We start from the raw sequence: 12,045 nt of genomic DNA on the forward strand, positions 1-12,045 counted from the left end.
GGTGATCTGCGATTTTTTTTTCGGTACTGCAACATTGCGGCGGACAGATCGGACCCTTGACTGACATTTTTGACACTTTTGGGGGTACCAGTGACATTACTGCAGTAATCAGTGCTATACATATGCACTGTTACTGCAAAAATGACACTGGCAGGGAAGGGGTTAACTTTATTGGACAGGGAGGGGTTAAGTGTGTCCTAGGGGCGTGATTCTAACTGTGCAGGGACATAGCTATTGGTGTAAAAGCAAAGATCAACAGTTCTACATAGTAGAACCGTCAGATCTTCACTTTTACACAGGGAGAACTGACAGGCAGCTTGTTTACACAAGCCGCTCTGTCTTTCTCCCTTCACAGGAGCGATCGCAGTGTGACTGGCGGACATCGAGTCCGCCGGTCACACGCACTGACTTGTCTGTGAACGAGCCCGAAATAGGCTCGCAAGTCAGTGACAGGCGAGTGACGTATCGATACGTCACTCTGCCTGGCTGGGGCTGACCGCCGCAGTATATAGTCGTGCGGCGGTCGGCAACCGGTTAAGCTTTGACAATGAAACCTGGAAGCTGATTGGTTACTATGCAGAACTGCATCAGAGTCTGTGTGCACCAATTTTTGTAAATCAGCTGTGTCAGTGGCGGCTGTCAGATTTGTCTCATGAACAAATCAATGGCTGGCGCTGCCGGTGTTCAAATGTAGCCACTCATCTGACCTACTGACCCTGGACACAGATAGTTTGCCTAGTTTGCGTATTGGCGGCCTTAATCTGGGTATACACTTGTAGATTTGGAATCCAAAATTTTCATTTTAGGGCTGGCCATACATTATACAATCTTCTTGTACAATTTTTCTTTAGATTTACCAAAACCATACACTATGAGGTCAAATCTGAACACATTTTCAATTTGTATGCAATCAGGCAGACCCTTGCACTACAAAGTTAAAGGTAAATTTAAAGGAAATTGAATAAGAAAATTGTATAATGTATGGCCAGCCTCAGAACATTAGGATGTCTTTCTAATTAATCGTTACTGGTGTGAAACCGATGTTCTTTTTTCATTCGAAATTTCAAAGGAGCAGAATGAAAAATGTTTTACGAACGAACAAATATCTAACAGAAAATGTGGTTTTCATGAAGTCCTTTCACTCCAAGTAGATCCAATGTTAAAAGCAAATGACATTTTAAAGTACATTAAAATGTTATTCATCGAGCTATTCAATGTACTGAGAATTTTTGTTTGAAAATCTACTGATGTATACCCAGCTTAACAGATTCCTCCACCTTAATACAGCACGGAATGCCTGTGTCTATTGTATTCTGATAGCCACCACCTGCCATTGTCAGAATACCTGAACAGTGGCTGCATCTGATTGGATGCAGCCACTGTTCGACCCATAGTGAAAAGATGTCAGGCAGGAGAGTGATGACAGGGCCATCGTTATCAGGAACCAACCAAAATTGGCACAGTATATGGCTAGCTCAAAGGATAGGTTCACCATTCATAACATGTTACACCCATATTACAGGCTCCCAAAACAAAAAATAATAAATGCACATTTTTTTTAGGCCCCATTCACACTAGTGCGACTTGTCCCGCGATTTTGGACCACAAAATCGCATGACAAGTCGTTTTCCATTATTTTCAATGAGCCCCATTCATATCAGTGCGTTTTGAAGTCGCACCGACTTCAAAGTAGTTCCTGCACTACTTTGCCACGATTTTAATGCATTTTGAGGCATATAGCCTTGCCCATGCTTTCAAAATCGCGGCAAAAATCGCGCCGCGAAATCGCGGCAAAATTGCGTTGCAATAGTGTGAAAGGGGCCTTACTTGCAAAAAAATGTGCATTCATTATTTTTGTTAAAAGGTGAACTTACCCTTTAAAACAGAACTTTGCCCAAAAAGGGAAATTCTGCTTTAACACCTCCTTACCCACTCCCCTACTTTTTTGGAAGTCATTTTTTTTTTTGGGGGGGGGGTACCTAGTTTAAAAGGAAAACCGCTCCCACTTCCACTCTGACCCCCTATGTCAGTGGTGGCCCCTTGCCTATCTTTATATAGCCCTTGGGGCTTTATTCCTCCCACTGACACCAACAAGGAGGCACCATTCCAGTGAGGAGGCGTTTCTCACACACCAACAATGGGGCATTTTTACTTCCACTGGCAACAATGATAGGGAACTATTCCTCCCACTGACACCAGCAAACGGGAATAATTCCTCCCACTGATATAAACAGTTAGACACTATTCCTTCCACCATTACTAATGATGTGGCACTATTCCTCCAACTGATACCAATGATAGGGCACTATTCCTCCAACTGATACCAATGATAGGGCACTATTCCTCCAACTGATACCAATGACAGGACACTATTCCTCCAACTGATACCAATGACAGGACACTATTCCTCCAACTGATACCAATGACAGGACACTATTCCTCCAACTGATACCAATGACAGGACACTATTCCTCCAACTGATACCAATGACAGGACACTATTCCTCCAACTGATACCAATGACAGGACACTATTCGTCCAACTGATACCAATGATAGGGCACTATTCTTCCAACTAATACCAATGGTGGGGCACCATTTCTCCATCTAATACCAATAGTGGGGCACCATTTCTCCATCTAATACCAATGATGTGGCACTATTCCTCTCACTAATACCAATGGTGGGGCACTATTTCTCCATCTAATACCAATGTTGGGGTACTATTTTTCCAAATAATACCAATAATGGGGCACTGTTTCTCCATCTAAAACCAATGATGGGGCCCTATTTCTCCATCTAATACCAATGATGGAGTACTATTTCTTTAATTAACACTAATGATGGGGCACTATACCTCCAACTAAAACCAATGACGTGGCACTATTTCTCCAACTAATTCCAATGATGCAACACTATTTCTCCATCTAATACCAATGGTGGGGCACTATTTCTCCATCCAATGATGGGGTACTTTTTTCTGAATAATACCAATGATGGGGCACTATTCCTCCAACTAATACCAATGATGTGGCACTATTTCTCCATCTCATACCAATGACTTGGTACTATTTTTTCATCTAATACCAATGATGGGGCACTATTTCTCCATATAATATCAATGATAAGGCACTTTTCTCCATCTAATACCAATGATGTGGCACTATTTCTCCATCTAATACCAATGATGGGGCACTATTCCCCCAACTGATACCAATGATGGGACACTATCCCCCTAATTAATACCAACGATGGGGTACTATTTTTAGAATAATACCAATGATGGGGCACTATTCCCCCATCTAATATCAATGATGGGGCACTATTTCTTCATCTAATACAAATGATGGGGCACTATTGCTCAAACTAATACCAATAATGTGACACTATTTCTCTATCTAATACCATTGATGGAGCACTATTCCTCCCACCAATACCAATGATGGGGCACTATTTCTCCATCTAGTACCAATGATGGGGCACTATTCCTCCAACTAATACCAATGATGGGGCACTATTTCTCCAAATAATACCAATGATGGGGCACTATTCCTCCAACTAATACCAATGATGTGGCACTATTCTCCATCTAATACCAATGATGGGAAACTATTTCTCCAACTGATACCAAAGATGGGGCACTATTCCTCCCACCATTACCAATGATGTGGCACTATTCCTCCAACTAATACCAATGATGTGGCACTATTTCTCCATCTAATACCAATGATGTGGCACTATTTCTCCATCTAATACCAATGATGGGGCACTATTCTCCATCTAATACCAATGATGGGAAACTATTTCTCCAACTGATACCAAAGATGGGGCACTATTCATCCAACTAAAACCTATGATGGAGCACTATTTCACCATCTAATACCAATGATGGGGCACTATTTCTCCATCTAATACCAATAATGGGGCACTATTCCTCCAACTAAAACCTATGATGGAGCACTATTTCACCATCTAATACCAATGATGGGGCACTATTTCTCCATCTAATACCAATGATGGGGCACTATTCCTCCAACTAAAACCTATGATGGAGCACTATTTCACCATCTAATACCAATGATGGGGCACTATTTCTCCATCTAATACCAATGATGGGGCACTATTTCTCCATCTAATACCAATGATGGGGCACTATTTCTCCATCTAATACCAATGATGGGGCACTATTTCTCCATCTAATACCAATGATGGGGCACTATTTCTCCATCTAATACCAATGATGGGGCACTATTTCTCCATCTAATACCAATAATGGGGCGCTATTCCTCCAACTAAAACCTATGATGGAGCACTATTTCACCATCTAATACCAATGATGGGGCACTATTTCTCCATCTAATACCAATGATGGGGCACTATTTCTCCATCTAATACCAATGATGGGGCACTATTCCTCCAACTAATACCAATAATGGGGCACTATTTCTCCAACTAATACCAATGATGGGGCACTATTTCTCCATCTAATACCAATAATGGGGCACTATTCCTCCAACTAATACCAATGATGGGGCACTATTCCTCCAACTAAAACCTATAATGGAGCACTATTTCACCATCTAATATCAATGATGCAACTCTATTCCTCCCAATAGTACCGATGATGGGGCACTATTCCTCTACTGACTACAGGCACTATATAATTTTTTTACTCCCACTGACATTTTTGGCATTTTCTACTTGCACTGGCCACTCCGGCCCCCCTAAAGTCTGAAGGACAGTAAACTGGCCCTTCATTTGGACACACAGAGAGACAGACCCCTGTGCTAGGTGATCAAAGTCAAAGTATTTGTAGCTGCTGACTTATCATTTTTTTTTTTCCAGACTGAAGAACCGCTTTAAGCAAATATTGGGCACCTACACTGCATTGTCCTGGCAGACCTTTACGGCAGGCAGCTATTTTGTACAAAGTAACATTTTTGCTGAGCCTGACGGTGTCAATGTTACAATGTCATGTAAAATTTGCTCTAGACTGGAGATATTCTCTCAGGGTCCAGGCACAAAGCTGTGCTGTCTGACTTCATGCATTTTCCTTGCAGCTGATAAACCATCAGAATACAATGTGCTATAACAGCTGATTTTCACTTTCTAAAACTCAGCAATGGAATTATGAATATAAAAAGGTAAAATGAATTTTATAAAGCTTCCTTTACAAAGCTTGGATCTCGTCCCATATCTCACAGATATGTCTTAGAGGAAATCTGTTGCCTGTATCTTCAATGGATTTCTCAGGGTCCTGCGGCGATGGACTGCATCATGGGAGAAGCGCAGTAAAGGTATGAGTAGGTTCCTTAACCCTTTTGCTACCAGAGCTGTTTTTTTTTGCACACATGCTTAAAAAATCATTTTGGGCATGAAGATTACATACCCCCCTCCCCAAAACATTATATATTTTCTGAAAGCAGACACCCTGGAGAATGAAATAGTGGTAGTTCGAATTTTTTTATGTCACGCAATATTACCGCAAAGGTCTAGGGAACACAACGTTTCAGTAAAGAATACACTAAAGTTAATTTTAGGGTGAGGTTGCACCGAGTAAATAGATACCCAACATGTCAAGCCTTAAAATTTGCGTGCGCCCGTCAAATGGCGACAAATTTCAGTACCCTAAATTTTCTATAGGCCACATTTTAAAAGACCCCTATAGGTCCTCAGTTTAGTGCAGGCATTACTAAATGGCGGACCGGGGTCCGGATCCGGACCCAGTTAATGTCTCATCCGGACCCCTGCGGTCCCACCCTTTAGAGTCGTTACGCCCACAGCCATCACCACTGCCAGTCTCACAGAGCCAACAGCTGGAGGCAGGACAGCTATAGACAGAGGACGGGGGCTATCCAAGTTAACAAGCAAGTGATTGGTTGCGAGGATACAGGGTGGCCATCGCACAAACATGTGATTCGGACCTCTGCTGGAAGAATATTTTATTGACTGGACCTTTGTAAATTTTAATTCAATACCCCTGGTTTAGTGTTAGAGAGGAGGTGTGGTGCTAGAAATATTCTCTCACTCCAGCTTGTGGAGCGATATGTAATCTCTGTATCACAATCGGTGTTTTCATGCGTATATGTGGGGATGGGAGGCTTGGTGCTATGTGCTTTGGTATAATATATATTTTTTTTTTTACTTACTTACTTTTTTGGGACAAAAAGTTCCCTATGTGATGATTATTGATTGATTATTGATGATTATTTGGTGATTGATTAATATCTGGCGATCCTGCCGTCAAGGTTCCTAATTCAGGCACTTCCTGTTATAAGGCAAAAATGTCCTATCCCTGCCTCCCACTTGTCACCCTGTCACATGCCTTCATGGCGTAGACTACAATGGATGATGCACATTGCACAGGCACAATCCAGCGTTGTCACTATTAGGAAAACCACCATGGGAAATGACATGGAATACCTGCTAGAGTGCATTCATGTAGATGACAAGTGACTGCAAAGAGGCTGCAGGAGATGAGAGAAACTGAGATAGAAACAAAGGACGAATAAAAGGATGAAAACAGCATTATTTATAAAACGAAACCATAGGAAAGGCAAATATTGTCTAAATATAAGAGGCATGTTTTTTCTTGAGTATTGGTGCTCCTTGTGTACTTCTTCCAGATCTGTGCAGTAATCCAGAATGAAACTTTGCTTCTGTGTAGGAGCTTCCTGTCATAAAGACCAGTCACTGCAGCTCTCTCTCCTTGTGCAGGGTGACTGGTCTTGTCTCCACCCCCTCCTGTAGACAGCCTGCAACTGACAGGTCTGCTGGGCCCCTCCCACAGCTCTGCTCTCTACACAAGCTAAGTGCAGCACAGTGATGAAGTTACTGCTATTTTTACAGGATAATATCTGGGCTTGCGAAAGCATTTGATGTATAATAAGTGGCTTTTTATCCTTTGTGGCTATTGATGAATATATTTAAAGGAAAGTTTGTGTCTGGAGTTTAACTTTAAAAAATGTTGGTTGTGATACACAATATTTTGGCAAATACATTATTCAGTTAGGGTTTATAAGTAAGCTTGTACCAAATATGAACCTATCTACCTCCTTTATGTTAATGTGTTTGAGAATCAGTTTCCTTAGCTGACAGTAAAGAGCTGATGGATGGATCACAAAGCACGACTTTGATTGCGGACACAGAGAGAGACACAACGCTGTAACTACAACTCTTCATTTAACATCTCAACTAGTCAGACAACATATTTCTCTACACCCTGGAGCTACTGATATAAGTAAATGATTTACGCTTCACCAGAGACTATTACTCAGAGATTTTGATTGATGTGTGTTCTATGACTGTAAAGATCCTTTATAAAGGGGTTACGTAAATATAATAAAGGAGATTGCTGGATGAACCTTATGTCTCGCATAGTTTTCAGAATTGTCAGTCATTCTGTTAGTCCTACTTCCAGCAAGGCACACTTTAATGCAATCAAAGGAAGGAGGAAGGCTACAGGGAAGGGGACCATACACATTACAATTTTATTGTACAATACTATGTATTAAACATTCCATTATACATACATTAGATGTATGTATATATCTAATGTATGTATAATGAAATGTTTAATACATAGTATAGGAGGGGCTTTAAGGAGGGTGAAAAAGGGAGTTGGGCTTGAACTTTATGCAGGCTGTTGATTTTGAATGTATTTTCCCATTGGTGTACTTTAGCAAAATCCAGGGCAGTTCTACATATTTTCCCTGATCTTTTTCACGTAGCGATCATCGGCCGAACGATTGGCCGTCTTTTGTCCAGGGCTGTCATGTCTGTTGAAAACTGCAAAAGACTGCACACAAATTTTGTCTGCCAACAACAGCCGACTGCAGAAGTGATGTCATGTGATGGTTAACTTTCCTTGTCTTATTTCTTTTCTGAGCATGCCCAGTCTTGCTAATCGGCTGTCTGTCGGCCGAAATCTGTACTGACTGGCGAACAATCGGCCGTTCTGGTCTTTGCCAACAAAAATTTTAATGCCTGCACGACAGATTCTGTTCGGCCGAAAATGCGCTGTCGGCTGTCGGAAGCATCATACTAACAAGCCTACAATCAGCCGATCGGTCGTCGGCCGAATATTTACGGCCGACAATCGGTACGTGTGTACGGGGCTTCACTCTACATCCAGTCTAGGCATTATAATGATGCTCACTGTCAAATAGCATCACAATTTATTAAGCCTGTGACAACCCCTTTAAATATTCGCACACCTTCACTCATGGATTATGACAGATCAGACTGCAAAGCTTTAGAACATAAGCCAGATTGCAAAGGTACAGATTACTCAGCAAAATCACACTCCATCAGAAATATATATATATATATATATATATATATATATATATATATATACACAGTGCCTTGCAAAAGTATTCTGCCCTCTTGAACTTTGCAACCTTTTGCCACATTTCAGGCTTCAAACATAAAGATTTAAAACTATAATTTTTTGTGAAAAATCAACAACAAGTGGGACACAATCATGAAGTGCAACGAAATTTATTGGATATTTCAAACTTTGTTAACAATTAAAAACTGAATTGGGCGTGCAAAATTATTCAGCCCCTTTACTTTCAGTGCAGCAAACTCTCTGCAGAAGTTCAGTGAGGATCTCTGAATGATCCAATGTTGACCTAAATGACTAATGATGATAAATAGAATCCACCTGTGTGTAATCAAGTCTCCGTATAAATGCACCTGCACTGTGATAGTCTCAGAGGTCCGTTTAAAGCGCAGAGAGCATCATGAAGAACAAGGAACAAACCAGGCAGGTCCGAGATACTGTTGTGGAGAAGTTTAAAGCCGGATTTGGATACAAAAAGATTTCCCAAGCTTTAAAAATCCCAAGGAGCACTGTGCAAGCGATAATATTGAAATGGAAGGAGTATCAGACCACTGCAAATCTACGAAGTCCTGGCCGTCCCTCTAAACTTTCAGCTCATACAAGGAGAAGACTGATCAGAGATGCAGCCAAGAGGCCCATGATCACTCTGGATGAATTGCAGAGATCTACAGCTGAGGTGGGAGACTCTGTCCATAGGACAACAATCAGTCGTATACTGCACACATCTGGCCTTTATGGAAGAGTGGCAAGAAGAAAGCCATTTCTTAAAGATATCCATAAAAAGTGTTGTTTAAAGTTTGCCACAAGCCACCTTGGAGACACACCAAACATGTGGAAGAAGGTGCTCTGGTCAGATGAAACCAAAATCGAACTTTTTGGCAACAATGCAAAACGTTATGTTTGGCATAAAAGCAACACAGCTCATCACCCTGAACACACCATCTGTCAAACATGGTGGTGGCAGCATCATGGTTTGGGCCTGCTTTTCTTCAGCAGGGACAGGGAAGATGGTTAAAATTGATGGGAAGATGGATGGAGCCAAATACAGGACCATTCTGGAAGAAAACCTGATGGAGTCTACAAAAGAACTGAGACTGGGACGGAGATTTGTCTTCCAACAAGACAATGATCCAAAACATAAAGCAAAATCTACAATGGAATGGTTCACAAAAAAACATATCAAGGTGTTAGAATGGCCAAAGTCCAGACCTGAATCCAATCGAGAATCTGTGGAAAGAACTGAAAACTGCTGTTCACAAATGCTCTCCATCCAACCTCAATGAGCTCGAGCTGTTTTGCAAGGAGGAATGGGCAAAAATTTCAGTCTCTCGATGTGCAAAACTGATAGAGACATACCCCAAGCGACTTACAGCTGTAATCGCAGAAAAAGGTGGCGCTACAAAGTATTAACTTATTTGTTAAAAAAGTTTGAACTATCCAATAAATTTCGTTCCACTTCATGATTGTGTCCCACTTGTTGTTGATTCTTCACAAAAAATTACAGTTTTATATCTTTATGTTTGAAACCTGAAATGTGGCAAAAGGTCGAAAAGTTCAAGGGGGCCGAATACTTTCGCAAGGCACTGTATATATATATATATATATATATATATATATATATATATATATATATATATATATATATATTTTTTTTTTATTATTTGTTTGATAATTAAACACAAAAGGTAGACACAGTAGATTTTTAAATTATAGGAAGAAACTGGATGTTCTACAATAAATACATCAACATAAAAAACACATAATCATAATCCATATAGGCCCAGCAAGCAGCAATTTAATGATGGAAATAATCGGTTTGGCCATTTCATTCACTGTTTTTGTCAGTAGTTATGACGTGTTTGTGTTAATTAAAAAAGAATGTTAATCCCAAAGAAAATTTGAAAAGCAACAGGTGCTAAAGCGCCCGCCTGTTTGTTTGCTGGATTGTCGCATATTCAAGCAAACATATTTTAAAGTGTATCTTCAGTTAAAACTATTATTTTTAGTTTTAGATCGAGTTGGGAAGTATTAGAAGCCTTGTCTGGTTTTTACTTCTATCCATGGCTCTCATAGGACTCTTATTTTTACAAGAGTGGTCGTATCTCCTGTCCTCTGAAAAACAATCTGGGGTAGATCTTTTCAGAGGGTAGTAGTAGAGCACCGGCTGCCAGGCATTCAGGAGGCATTTCTGCTGCCTCCTGAATGTCTGTCTTTTTTTTTTCATCTCTGGGGGCGATTTTGAAATAAAATACCACATTGCATTTACGAGTGTGGCATGCTCCCAGGGCCAAGTTACAATTCCTGTTTGCCACCAGGGGACCTGAAAAAACATGGCTAAACTGCCTGTTTTTACTTCCCTTTGGCCACCCATGTAAAAGAGCCCTTAAGCAGGCAAAGAAAGAAAATTGCTCAATTCCCCCATCCACACAGTCATTGTTGATGGGGGATTCCCTCCTACAGAGCTATAGTATTCCACAGGCGGAAAGCCTTCCCTGCCAGCAGAACGCAATGATTACTCTCATCATCTTGTAGCTTATAATGATTAAAATTCGGCTGGTTCAGCAGGGACCAGACAAATTTTGATCCATGTATGGGCACCCTGGTTGTGCACAAGTTGATCCACTTGTGTACAACCAGCATGTCAGTTTTTTTCCCAAATGACAAGTGCTGCCAGCTAAAAGCTGACAAGACTAATCCTACCGTTCTGCCAGCAAGGAAGGCTCCCTGATCTCCCCACTGGCACAACACAACAGCGCAGCTGAAGGGATTCCCCATCAACACTGAATGGGGGTGGAAGGATGGTGGAGGGTAAGAAAATTGCATAATGTATGGCCTGCTTTATTTACCCACTCTGTCATGATGACAACAGTTTCAACAGACAGGTAGTGAGGGAAAACCTGCAACAGGGACACAGGCAGCGAAAAAATGCAGATGGGGGTTCTAGAGTCCCCATACACTATTTTATTTTAAAAAGCATTTTATCTCTGTATGTGTTGCTGTTGCGGATGGCAACAGTTCCAAAGCTGTCCATACAGCATGGATTGATGAAACTCCCGCTGTGGCTATTATATTCTGACAACTGGCACCAGGGGATGTCATATACCCAAACAGAAGAACAGAGGAGAAGAGGGGAGGAAGTCACATTCATAGGTGAAGGCCCACTTTAATAACATCAAATATGCAATACACAATTGTTATCAGTAATATGAAACAGCCTGCTTGCTATCTGAAAAAATGTTACTGAAAACACTTCTAATTCTTTCAAAACTAGAAAATGTACAAAACAACCATCAATTGGCTCCTACAACTGAGCGTCTTTTCTGCTCATTTTAACCAATCCGACTCTAGCAGGATTATTAAAGTATAACTAAAGACAAACCTTTTATTTTAGTTTAGGATAGAGCGCAGAGGGATTAGAACATCTGTCGTTTTTTTTTTTTTGCCCTCTTTGCCCCCCGTTTCAGAAATTCAGACCCCGTTCACACTGGGGCGACTTGTCAGGCGACCTGGTCGCCTGACAAGTCGCTGTGGGTCGCCTGCCATAGAGTAGCACAGGACCCGTTCTAATAGGAGCAACACAAGTCGCTCCGACTTAGAAAAAGGTCCTGAGCTTCTTTGGGGCGACCTGGAGAGACCTGCATTGACTTCAATGATATGAGTCCTGAGCTTCTTTGGGGCGACCTGGAGCGACCTGCATTGA

The 12,045-nt window shown here is 41.2% G+C and overlaps 1 protein-coding gene across 1 annotated transcript in view; it reads right to left on the bottom strand.

Moving 5' to 3' along the window:
* TACC2 (transforming acidic coiled-coil containing protein 2) overlaps nucleotides 1–12,045 on the bottom strand; it is a 229,261-nt gene that overhangs the window by 147,623 nt on the left and 69,593 nt on the right. The gene's annotated exons all lie outside the window — the stretch shown is intronic.

This window comes from Pelophylax lessonae (assembly GCF_965119305.1).
Source record: "Pelophylax lessonae genome assembly, chromosome: 9".
NCBI classification, from domain to species: Eukaryota; Metazoa; Chordata; class Amphibia; order Anura; family Ranidae; genus Pelophylax; species Pelophylax lessonae.